We start from the raw sequence: 12,371 nt of genomic DNA, 5'->3' as shown, positions 1-12,371 counted from the left end.
ATGGTATTCCGGAGAATATCGTTTCTGACAGAGGTACCCAATTCGTGTCTAGATTTTGGCGAGCATTCTGTGCTAGGATGGGCATAGATTTGTCTTTTTCGTCTGCTTTCCATCCTCAGACTAATGGCCAGACCGAGCGGACGAATCAGACCTTGGAGACATATTTGAGGTGTTTTGTGTCTGCAGATCAGGATGATTGGGTTGCTTTTTTGCCTTTAGCGGAGTTTGCCCTCAATAATCGGGCCAGTTCTGCCACCTTGGTGTCTCCCTTTTTCTGTAATTCGGGGTTTCATCCTCGATTTTCTTCTGGTCAGGTGGAATCTTCGGATTGTCCTGGAGTGGATGCTGTGGTGGAGAGGTTGCATCAGATTTGGGGGCAGGTAGTGGACAATTTGAAGTTGTCCCAGGAGAAGACTCAGCTTTTTGCCAACCGCCGGCGTCGGGTTGGTCCTCGGCTTTGTGTTGGGGACTTGGTGTGGTTGTCTTCTCGTTTTGTCCCTATGAGGGTTTCTTCTCCCAAGTTTAAGCCTCGGTTCATCGGCCCGTACAAGATATTGGAGATTCTTAACCCTGTGTCCTTCCGTTTGGACCTCCCTGCATCTTTTTCTATTCATAATGTTTTTCATCGGTCATTATTGCGCAGGTATGAGGTACCGGTTGTGCCTTCCGTTGAGCCTCCTGCTCCGGTGTTGGTTGAGGGCGAGTTGGAGTACGTTGTGGAAAAAATCTTGGACTCCCGTGTTTCCAGACGGAAACTCCAGTATCTGGTCAAATGGAAGGGATACGGTCAGGAGGATAATTCTTGGGTGACTGCCTCTGATGTTCATGCCTCCGATTTGGTCCGTGCCTTTCATAGGGCTCATCCTGATCGCCCTGGTGGTTCTGGTGAGGGTTCGGTGCCCCCTCCTTGAGGGGGGGGTACTGTTGTGAAATTGGATTTTGGGCTCCCCCGGTGGCCACTGGTGGAATTGAACTGGTGTGCATCATCCTCTCTGTTCACCTGTTTCCATCAGGAGTTGGGAGTCGCTATTTAGCCTTGCTCCTCTGTCACTTCCATGCCGGTCAACATTGTAATCAGAAGCCTTTCTGTGCATGTTCCTGCTGCTAGACAACTCCCAGCTAAGTTGGACTTAGTCCTTGTTTGTTTTTGCATTTTGTTCCAGTTCACAGCTGTAGTTTCGTTTCTGTGTCTGGAAAGCTCTTGTGATCTGAAATTGCCACTCTGATGTTATGAGTTAATACTAGAGTCTTAAAGTAATTTCAGGATGGTATTTTGATAGGGTTTTCAGCTGACCATGAAAGTGCCCTTTCTGTCTTCCTGCTATCTAGTAAGCGGACCTCAATTTTGCTAAACCTATTTTCATACTACGTTTGTCATTTCATCTAAAATCACCGCCAATATTTGTGGGGGCCTCTGTCTGCCTTTCAGGGAAATTTCTCTAGAGGTGAGCCAGGACTATATTTTCCTCTGCCAGGATTAGTTAGTCCTCCGGCCGGCGCTGGGCGTCTAGGGATAAAACGCAGGCTACGCTACCCGGCTACTGTTAGTTGTGCGGCAGGTTTAGTTCATGGTCAGTTTAGTTTCCATCCTTCCAAGAGCTAGTTCGTATGTTTGCTGGGCTATGTTCTCTTGCCATTGAGAACCATAACAGCTATGCCACCTGTGTACCCCTGTAACCAATTTTAAACTGCATTGAGCCTACTTTTTTATTTTAGGCCTAATACCTGTGTCTGTCTGCGCCACTCCTTACAATTGTCCTCCGCTGAACAACGCTCTGCCCCTGTGTACCCCTGCAACCAATTTTAAACTGCATTGAGCCAACTTTTTTATTTTAGGCCTACTAAGTCTGTCTGCGCCACTCATTACAATCGTCCTCCGCTGAACAACGCTATGCCGCCTGTGTACCCCTGTAACCAATTTTAAACTGCATTGAGCCTACTTTATTTATTTTAGGCCTACTAAGTCTGTCTGCGCCACTCATTACAATCGTCCTCCGCTGAACAACGCTATGCCGCCTGTGTACCCCTGTAACCAATTTTAAACTGCATTGAGCCTACTTTTTTATTTTAGGCCTACTAAGTCTGTCTGCGCCACTCATTACAATCGTCCTCCGCTGAACAACGCTATGCCGCCTGTGTACCCCTGTAACCTATTTTAAACTGCATTGAGCCTACTTTTTTATTTTAGGCATACTACCTGCCTACGCCACTCAATACAGCTGTCCTCCATTGAACAAAGCTATGCCGCCTGTTTACTCCTGTTTCGAATATTAAACTGCATTTGGCCTACTTACGGTGTCTGCCGCTCCTTGCTTTTCTCCTCCACTGAACAAAGCTGAGCTTCAATTTTCAGTCTATATCACATATTAAACTGCATTTGGCCTACTTGTCTGGTTGTGCTTACTAACGGTGTCTGCCGCTGCTTGTTGTTCTCCTCCACTGAACAAAGCTGAGCTTCAATTTTCAGCATATATCAAATATTAAAGTGCATTTGGCCTACTTGTTTGGTTGGGCCTACTAACGGTGTCTGCCGCTCCTTGCTTTTCTCCTCCACTGAACAAAGCTGAGCTTCAATTTTCAGCCTATATCAAATATTAAACTGCATTTGGCCTACCTGTTTGGTTGGGCCTACTAACGGTGTCTGCCGCTCCTTGCTTTTCTCCTCCACTGAACAAAGCTGAGCTTCAATTTTCAGCCTATATCAAATATTAAACTGCATTTGGCCTACTTGTTTGGTTGGGCCTACTAATGGTGTCTGCCACTCCTTGCTTTTCTCCTCCACTGAACAAAGCTGAGCTTCAATTTTCAGCCTATATCACATATTAAACTGCATTTGGCCCACTTTATTACTTGGCCCTACTGTGTCTGCCACTCCTGACAATTGTCCTCCACTGAACAAATCTATGCTGCCAGTTTACTCCTGTTACCAATTTTGAACTGCATTTAGCCTACTTACTTTTTGGGGCCTACTAACTGTGTCTGCCACTCCTTACAATTGTCCTCCGCTGAACAAAGCTATGCCGCCAGTGTACTCCTGTTACCAATTTTGAACTTCATTTAGCCTACGTACTTTTTTGGGCCTACTAACTGTCTGCCACTCCTTACAATTGTCCTCCGCTGAACAAAGCTATGTCGCCAGTTTACTCCTGTTACCAATTTTGAACTGCATTTAGCCCACTTCCTCCTCATCCTGCCCATTGCCCAGCCACTGCTAGATGAGTCTGCTGGTACATTGACCCAGACCACTACATTCCCCTTGCACTACACAGCCAGAATCTGACCCTGCTGAGAGTCAGGTTCCCCTTCCCGCATACTATACCACCTTACACGGGGACAAAGAGGAAGGTGCAGATGAAAGTGCAGGTTCCTTCATCAGGTGGGGGGGGGCATACTCATTGGCTATGTCACTGGCACAGGGCCCCTCATAGTACGCAAAAGTGTCTCCACCGGTGGGAGGCGCCCCCACCGTCAAACACACCGCCGTACTTTAAGGGGCCCTGTGCCAGTGCCAATGCGAACGAGTGGGCCCCCCCTGCTTGCTCAGGATCACAGCACTTGCAAAGTTGAAATACTTACCTCTCCCTGCTCCACCGCCGTGACGTAGTCCGCGTTTCCTGGCCCCATGAAAAACTTGAGCCAGCCCTACCCCCCCACAACTGTTGCCAAATGACCCACAATTTTCAATGCCTAACTAATATTATAAAGTAAATTAAGATTGACAAGCTTCAGTAATAAGAATTGATGTTTTGGGCATTAAAATAGGCACTGTAGGTGTTTTCCTGTCCTCCACTCTCTGCCGTCTTTGATTCCCCATTGACTTGCATTGGGTTTCGTGTTTCAGTCGGCCCCCAACTTTTCGCAATAATCGGCCGATTTCACCCGACCCGACTTTTGACAAAGTCCGGTTTCGCGAAACCCGACTCGATCCTGAAAAAGTAAAAGTCGCTCAACTCTAGTTGAGACGTGTCACATGAATCTCCTAGCAGCGGCGTAACTTAAAGCTTGTGGGCTCCGGTGCCAAATTTTGCACAGGACACCAACAAGATGTCATGCACAGAACAGTTGTACTGAGGACAGAAGATGACAATCCAACCTGATAAGCTTTTATGAAGAGGTGAGTAAAAGCCTGGACACTGGGGTCACTGCGGACATAGTGTTTATGGCATTTGACACTGTCACAAACATGATGATTGTTGTTTAAATCAGGTTTCTGTGTTACATATATTTGAAAAAAGTTTGACCAATTTTTTTCATATCATGAACTTCATTGAAAAAAATACACTGTAATTAGTAAACTTGCATTGTCATAATGTTCACTGGCACTTTTTAGACCTTTCAGGAAGAGTTTTCAGCAGTCTCATTATCTTCAGAGGTAGCATTACAATGACATATTCTATCTCTTCACAGCTGATAACAACAATAGGCGATGTCACAGCTAACCTCCTCCCCCTCCCTTCACAATAACTATTGCACATTGTAATGGACTGGATGGTGGAACCATTGTACCATCATCCAAGGAGAGCCTGGAGGGGCATAACTAGGTGGCTCACCAAGTCCGGTCTCGGGTTCATGGCGGTTGACAATACCACGATCCAAGGAGGGACGAAGAAGGTGGAATCAGGTGCTACTCCAGGACTAACCTTTAGTGGATGGCAACTAACCCCCAAAGGACAAGAGGCAGGAATGGCCAGTAATGGTAGACTTGGCGAGTCTTGGCTAGCACGGCTAGTATAGTGACTGGCACAAATACACACAGGTAGGCAGGTACTGGTGGGCAAGACTGGTATCTTAATAGAAAGGTGCAGGCAAGCACGACTGATAGACAGGCAGGTGGGCATGGCTGATAGGTAGGTGGTCACGGCTGATAGACAAGTAGGCGGGCACGGCTGATAGACAGGCAGGTATATTTGGATGCAAGCACTGGGATCTGAGAACTAGCAAGAGTGTTTAGAAACAAACAATGTTGAACAGGTACCTCCCATCAGGTGGAGGTGTCTTAAATAGTAAGTGTCTTCCAGCCACTGGCTGGAGACACTTTAGGATGGTGCGCGCTGTCCCTAAGAGGGCAGGACCATGCGCGCACCTAAGCACAGTGCCCGGGGATCTGCGAATCGTGCGCAGACCCCGGGCAGCAACAGCAGGAGAAAGAGGGAGAAGTGCAGGATCGCAATGGTGAGTCGACGTCCCTGCAGGGGAAGGGGAGTATCATGCAGGGACGCCAGTGCTACACGCATGCTCATTAGATTCTTCAAAAAAGAGATTTAGAGTCTGTTCAATGTGGATAATGTACATGGGAATTCTCTGATTCAACGGGAAGTTAGAGTGTAAAAAATGCCCCAATGGCCAGTTACCCCCTTCACGACCTTGGTATTTTCCTTTTTTTTTGCGTTTTTGTTTTTCCCCCCTTCTTCCCAGAGCCATGACTTTTTTATTTTTCTGTCAATATGGCCATTTGAGGGCTTGTTTTTTTTGCGGGACAAGCTATACTTTTGAAAAACACCATTGATTTTAACATATCATGTACTGGAAAATGGAAAAAAAATTCCAAGTGCGGTGAAATTACAAAAATAATGCAATTTCACAAGTGTTTTTTTGTTACCATGTTCACTAAACGCCAAAACTAACCTGCCATTATGATTCTCCAGGTAATTACGAGTTTACAGATACCAAACATGTATAGGTTCTTTTTTATTTAAGTGATGAAAAAAAATCCCAATTTGTAAAAAAAAAAAAAAGGCACCATTTTTGGGGACCTGGGGCTGGATCAGAGATTAATTTTGTGCACCCTGAGCTCACGCTTCTATTGATACTATTTTGGGGTAGTTATGATCTTTTGATCGCCTGTTATTGCATTTTATTGTAATGTTGCAGCGACTAAAAAACACACAATTCTTGATTTTTTTTCTCCTTATGCCGTTTTCTGATCAGATTAATAATTTTTATTTTTTTATAGATTGGGCGTTTCTGAATCCAGCAATCTCAAATATGTGTATTTCTTATTTCTTTTCATTATTTTATTTTGAATGGGGCTAAAGGAGGGTGATTTGAACTTTTATATTTTTTACATTTTTTAAAATACTTTTTAAAACATTTTTTTCAACTATTTACCGGTACTTGCTTCAGTAGTCTCCTTAGGAGACTAGAAGCTGCAATCATCCGATCGCTTGTGTATAGCAAATATCATCGGTCACGGGCCAGTGATCATAGTAGATCAGAAATGACCAGCACAAGGGGTCTCCTGCAGACCCCAGGTTGTCATGTCAACCCATTGGCGCCCCGTGATCATGTGACATAGGCAACGCGTTTCCTGTAAGCGGACGTTAAATGCCGCTGTCGGAGATTGACAGCGGCATTTAAGATGTTAACAGCCATAGGTGGATCGCGATTCCACTCGCGGCTGTTATAGTGACAATCCAAGCCTGGCATGTTAGAGTGAGGAGACTTGCAAGCCATGTATGGTCCTCTGGGAAATTAAATATGCAAATTGTCTCTTCAGAAAGGAAGATTGGTGCTAGAGTTCTAGTTCTCTTCCTCTCTGAAAAGACAATTTACAAATATAAATGTGTAAAATTCTTGTTCTGAGTGTTGATCCATTTGATCGAAACTTGGGATCAGAACGGAGACATCTGTTATTTAGGACAGACGGGATCATGCATTATGAATGTATCTAAATCCCTTCCCGTTATTCTTTCCCATCACTTGGTTGGAATTGGACGAGTGTCTTTTTTCCTAATTTTGTAGCTATCATTTGCCTTTGATTGCAGTGGTCTTCTCATGTGGGCCAAAGAGACGTTTTATACAGACCACAGCTTAACCTTTAATTAGTCACTTAGGGTCCATTTGACCCCAGGCAAGTATGTTTTCATCATATCTCTACAAGTATGGAAGGTAGGTAACCGTCCGTTTCGGAAGCTTTCTAGCTCGGGACGCTCCTCCCTCCTCAGTGCATCACGAGATGTAAGACGTGGCGTCGTGAGATCTAGTGACCGCAAAATCAAAACTAAGTGTGATAATTGCAAGAAATGTATGTGCAATGAGCACCATAAGAAGGTATGTGATTCTTGTGCTAAATAATTACCGTAATTGATTTTTCATAGTACATAATCAGATGTTTACATTTCGTTTATTTTTATTACTAAAAATTTGGTATTATCAGTTAATAGCTAAGAATATATAATCAATATAAAAACTGGTTTCCCGTGGACCTCACAAGACTAATAGTGTAAGTATTTTGGAGTGACTAACTAAACGTTAATAAGAGAGATGTGGAGAGAAAGCCATAAAACACTGAATAAACATTACCGATAGTGTGTGACAGCACAGCAGCAAAGAACCGTCAGCATCCATCTACCCATAGTCAGATACGCTGAGATCTGTTTGACATTACTAAGGCTGTATATGCCTTATATATGCATGAAACCCTTCAAGACCTTTGACGTACATTTACGTCAAAGGTCATGTCCCTGTTTTTGATGTGGATTTGCACTCTGAGCCCACATCTTGCCCTGCACATGATGACCGATTAAATCAACCATCATGTGTCTTTAGCAGCTGCGGATGGAGCGGTGCTCTGCTCCTGGCTGTTAACCAGTTAAATGCCGCTGTCAATCACTGACAGCGCGCTTTAACATGCTCCGCCCAGAAGCGCGTAATTCATCAAACCCCTGTTACATGATGGCAGGGTACCGATGGGTCGTCATGATAGCCAGGAATCTGCGGAAGACTCCTGAATCTGTCACTGCTATATGTAGCACTGGTGATCGGGCGATCGCAGCTTCAAGTCTACTAAGAGGATTATACAATCCAGTATTTAGTGGGGAAAAAAGTTTTTAAAACTATAAAAAAAAGTTTGAAACCCCCCACAAAAGTTCAAATCACCCTCCTCCTAAAACAATAAAAAACAAACAAACACATATTTGGTAACACTGCGTTGGTAAAACTAAATTAATCTGATCGGTAAACAGCGTAGCAAAAAACAAAACTCCAGAATTACATTTTGGTCAGCGGCAACATTGCAAAAAGTAGCAATCAAAACATCGTATCTACCCCAAAATGGTATCAATAAAAACGTCAGCATCGAGAGCAAAAAATAAGCCCTCCCCCGGAACCAAATCCCGAAAAATGAAAACACTACGGGTCTCGGAAAATGTCAATGAAATTTTTTTTTTTTTACAAATTTCTGATTAAATTAAAAAAACAAATAGACATTTGATATTGACGTACTCGTACTGACCTGGAGAATCATAGTGACGGAGTAGTGTTACCATATAGTGGACATGGTAAATAAAAATCCCCCAAAAAACAATTGTAGAATTGCACTTTTTTTTGTAATTTCAACACACTTGGAATTTTTTTTCCCATTTTCCAGTACACGCTAAAACCAATGGTGTCATTCACAAGTACAACTCATACTACTATGGGGACAGAAAAATGAAAAAAAAATTATGGCTCTTGGAAGAAGGGGAGGAAAAAAGCGAAAACGCAAAAACAGAAAATTCCGATCAATCCAATCCTAGGAGACCTCAGCGCGTTATACACGTTTCAGAGAAATTGGAGGCTATACACTACTTGCAATTAACGGAGAATCGATTTTTTTTTATAATATTCTACAAAGCTGGTGAATTTGAAGTTCAAAGGATTCTCTAATCTCGAGTAATGTCCCTTTAAGGATAGTCTCCTTCATCACTTTCCATGACTATTTCTGTGGAATAACCTTTTCTAAAAGACACCTTACATCGTGTTCCCATTCATTAGCATCATTCTAGATCCCCGGCCGGAGATATCTGTGTTTACAGCCAAATCCTTACAACAAACAGCGCTCCCCTGTGTGTTCTGTAGCCGGAGCCCGTGGCACAGTATTCATATGTTCATTATACACACATAGATAGACAGCTGTTGGTTACCCTGCCAGCAGGACGTGCCAGTATCACAGGTCCATGAACTTGTCAGTACGCTGCAATTTGATGCAATCATCGGGCATATTTGGCATTGGACAATTTCACCTCCTAATTTAATACATGTGTTTATGAGAAAGTAAAATGCGGCGGCACCCGAAGGCCTCCAACTGCATCAAAGTTAAAGCACTTTTTACGGTAACTTGCCTCCGCAATGACTTCCTCTTCTCCTACTGTTAACTGTACGCAAAGGCAAACAATCTCTATGAACTCTGGTCTCTACAGGTTGATGTTCCAGGTTTGGATAAGTTGGATAAATGGATTATTAATCGTACAGGTATCTAAACCTTTCCATAGACACAAGAGTCCAGTTGACCATCTCATGGACAATAAGTCAGGCCAATGTTACTAAATTCAACATTGTTTTCCAAGATTTCCTTTGTATTTTATAAATTGTTATCTAAGGGATATCCTCAAATCTTATTTTTTGGGGGGATCCTGAACCAGAACTATGGAAACATTGCTCTACAAGACTCACCAATGTTGTAGGTCAAGCAACGCTGACCTACAACATTAATTGCATCTATATTGTGTCATATTGTCCCCCTATTGTGTGCCATCTAAGGGATATCCTCAAATCTTCACTCGTTGAGGGTCCTGAGTTCTGAAGTGGGTAAATAATGCTTTACAAGACTGCCACATGGGCTGCTACCTAGAGGCAAGACTCACCGGTGACATCATCAGGCTCTGCTGACCTCGTTTCTTGACTATATTTCATTCATTCATTCATTTCATTCATTTCATTCATTTCATTCATTCTATATTTCATTCTATTATCTTTCATGTTTTTGTATTTCCAAAACTAATGGAAGCAATGGAGAATATCCTTGTAAAGCAAATAGATGAAGCTGCGACTCAAGGAGAAGTCATTATTATGGGGGACTTCAACTACCCTGGAATAGATTGGGGAACAGAAACCTGCAGTTCCAGTAAAGGTAATCGGTTTTTGACAACTATGAGAGACAATTACCTTTCACAACTGGTTCAGGACCCAACAAGGAGGGGGGCACTGCTAGACCTAATATTAACCAACAGGCCAGACCGCATATCAAATATAAGGGTTGGGGGTCACTTGGGGAATAGTGATCACAAAATAATAAGTTTTCATGTCTCCTTTAATAAGATGTGCAGTAGGGGGGTGACAAGGACACTAGACTTCAGGAGGGCAAATTTCCAACGGATGAGAGAGGATCTTGGTGCAATTAACTGGGACGATATCCTGAGACATAAAAGTACACAAAGAAAATGGGAGACGTTTATTAGCATCCTGGATAGGACCTGTGCACAGTATATACCGTATGGGAATAAACATACTAGAAATAGGAGGAAACCAATATGGCTAAATAGAGCTATAAGGGGCGCAATAAGGGACAAAAAGAAAGCATTTAGAGAATTAAAGGAAGTAGGTAGTGAGGAGGCATTAAATAAATACAGAAAATTAAATAAATTCTGTAAAAAGCAAATCAAGGCAGCAAAGATTGAGACAGAGAGACTCATTGCCAGAGAGAGTAAAAATAATCCCAAAATATTCTTTAACTACATAAATAGTAAGAAACTAAAAAATGATAGTGTTGGCCCCCTTAAAAATAGTCTGGGTGAAATGGTGGATGAGGATAAGGAAAAAGCCAATATGCTAAATGACTTTTTTTCATCAGTATTTACAAAAGAAAATCCTATGGCAGCCAATATGACTAGTGATAATAATTCCCAATTTAATGTTACCTGCTTAACCCAGCAGGAAGTATGGCGGCGTCTAAAAATCACAAAAATTGACAAATCTCCGGGCCCGGATGGGAAACACCCCCGAGTACTGCAGGAACTAAGTACAGTCATTGATAGACCATTATTTTTAATCTTTAAAGAGTCCATAATAACAGGGTCTGTACCACAGGACTGGCGTATAGCAAATGTGGTGCCAATATTCAAAAAGGGGACAAAAACTGAACTTTGTAATTATAGGCCAGTAAGCCTAACCTCTACTGTGGGTAAAATCCTGGAGGGCATTCTAAGGGATGCTATACTGGAGTATCTGAGGAGGAATAACCTCATGACCCAGTATCAGCACGGGTTTACTAGGGACCGTTCATGTCAGACTAAATTGATCAGCTTCTATGAAGAGGTAAGTTCCGGTCTGGACCAAGGGAACCCAGTAGATGTAGTGTATATGGACTTTTCCAAAGCTTTTGATACGGTGCCACACAAAAGGTTGATACATAAAATGAGAATAATGGGGATAGGGGAAAATATGTGCAAGTGGGTTGAGAGTTGGCTCAGGGATAGGAAACAAAGGGTGGTTATTAATGGAGCACACTCGGACTGGGTCACGGTTAGTAGTGGGGTACCACAGGGGTCAGTATTGGGCCCTCTTCTTTTTAACATATTTATTAATGACCTTGTAGGGGGCATTCAGAGTAGAATTTCAATATTTGCAGATGACACTAAACTCTGCAGGGTAATCAATACAGGGGAGGACAATTTTATATTACAGGCTGATTTATGTAAACTAGAAGCTTGGGCTGATAAATGGCAAATGAGCTTTAATGGGGATAAATGTAAGGTCATGCACTTGGGTAGAAGTAATAAGATGCATAACTATGTGCTTAATTCTAAAACTCTGGGCAAAACCGTCAATGAAAAAGACCTGGGTGTATGGGTGGATGACAAACTCATGTTCAGTGGCCAGTGTCAGGCAGCTGCTACAAAGGCAAATAAAATAATGGGATGCATTAAAAGAGGCATAGATGCTCATGAGGAGAACATAATTTTACCTCTATACAAGTCACTAGTGCGACCACACTTAGAATACTGTGCACAGTTCTGGTCTCCGGTGTATAAGAAAGACATAGCTGAACTGGAGCGGGTGCAGAGAAGAGCGACCAAGGTTATTAGAGGACTGGGGGGTCTGCAATACCAAGATAGGTTATTACACTTGGGGCTATTTAGTTTGGAAAAACGAAGGCTAAGGGGTGATCTTATGTTAATGTATAAATATATGAGGGGACAGTACAAAGACCTTTCTGATGATCTTTTTAATCATAGACCGGTGACAGGGACAAGGGGGCATCCTCTACGTCTGGAGGAAAGAAGGTTTAAGCATAATAACAGACGCGGATTCTTTACTGTAAGAGCAGTGAGACTATGGAGCTCTCTGCCGTATGATGTTGGAATGAGTGACTCATTGCTTCAATTTAAGAGGGGACTGGATACCTTTCTGGAAAAGTATAATGTTACAGGGTATATATATTAGATTCCTTGATAAGGCGTTGATCCAGGGAACTAGTCTGATTGCCGTATGTGGGGTCGGGAAGGAATTTTTTTTCCCCATGATGGAGCTTACTCTTACCACATGGGTTTTTTTTGCCTTCCCCTGGATCAACATGTTAGGGCATGTTAGGCTATGGGTTGAACTAGATGGAC

The sequence above is a fragment of the Ranitomeya variabilis genome, chromosome 2 (assembly GCF_051348905.1).
Source record: "Ranitomeya variabilis isolate aRanVar5 chromosome 2, aRanVar5.hap1, whole genome shotgun sequence".
Classification (NCBI taxonomy): domain Eukaryota; kingdom Metazoa; phylum Chordata; class Amphibia; order Anura; family Dendrobatidae; genus Ranitomeya; species Ranitomeya variabilis.
The sequence above is the reverse complement of the archived record's forward strand: the minus strand, read 5'-3'. Positions refer to the sequence as shown.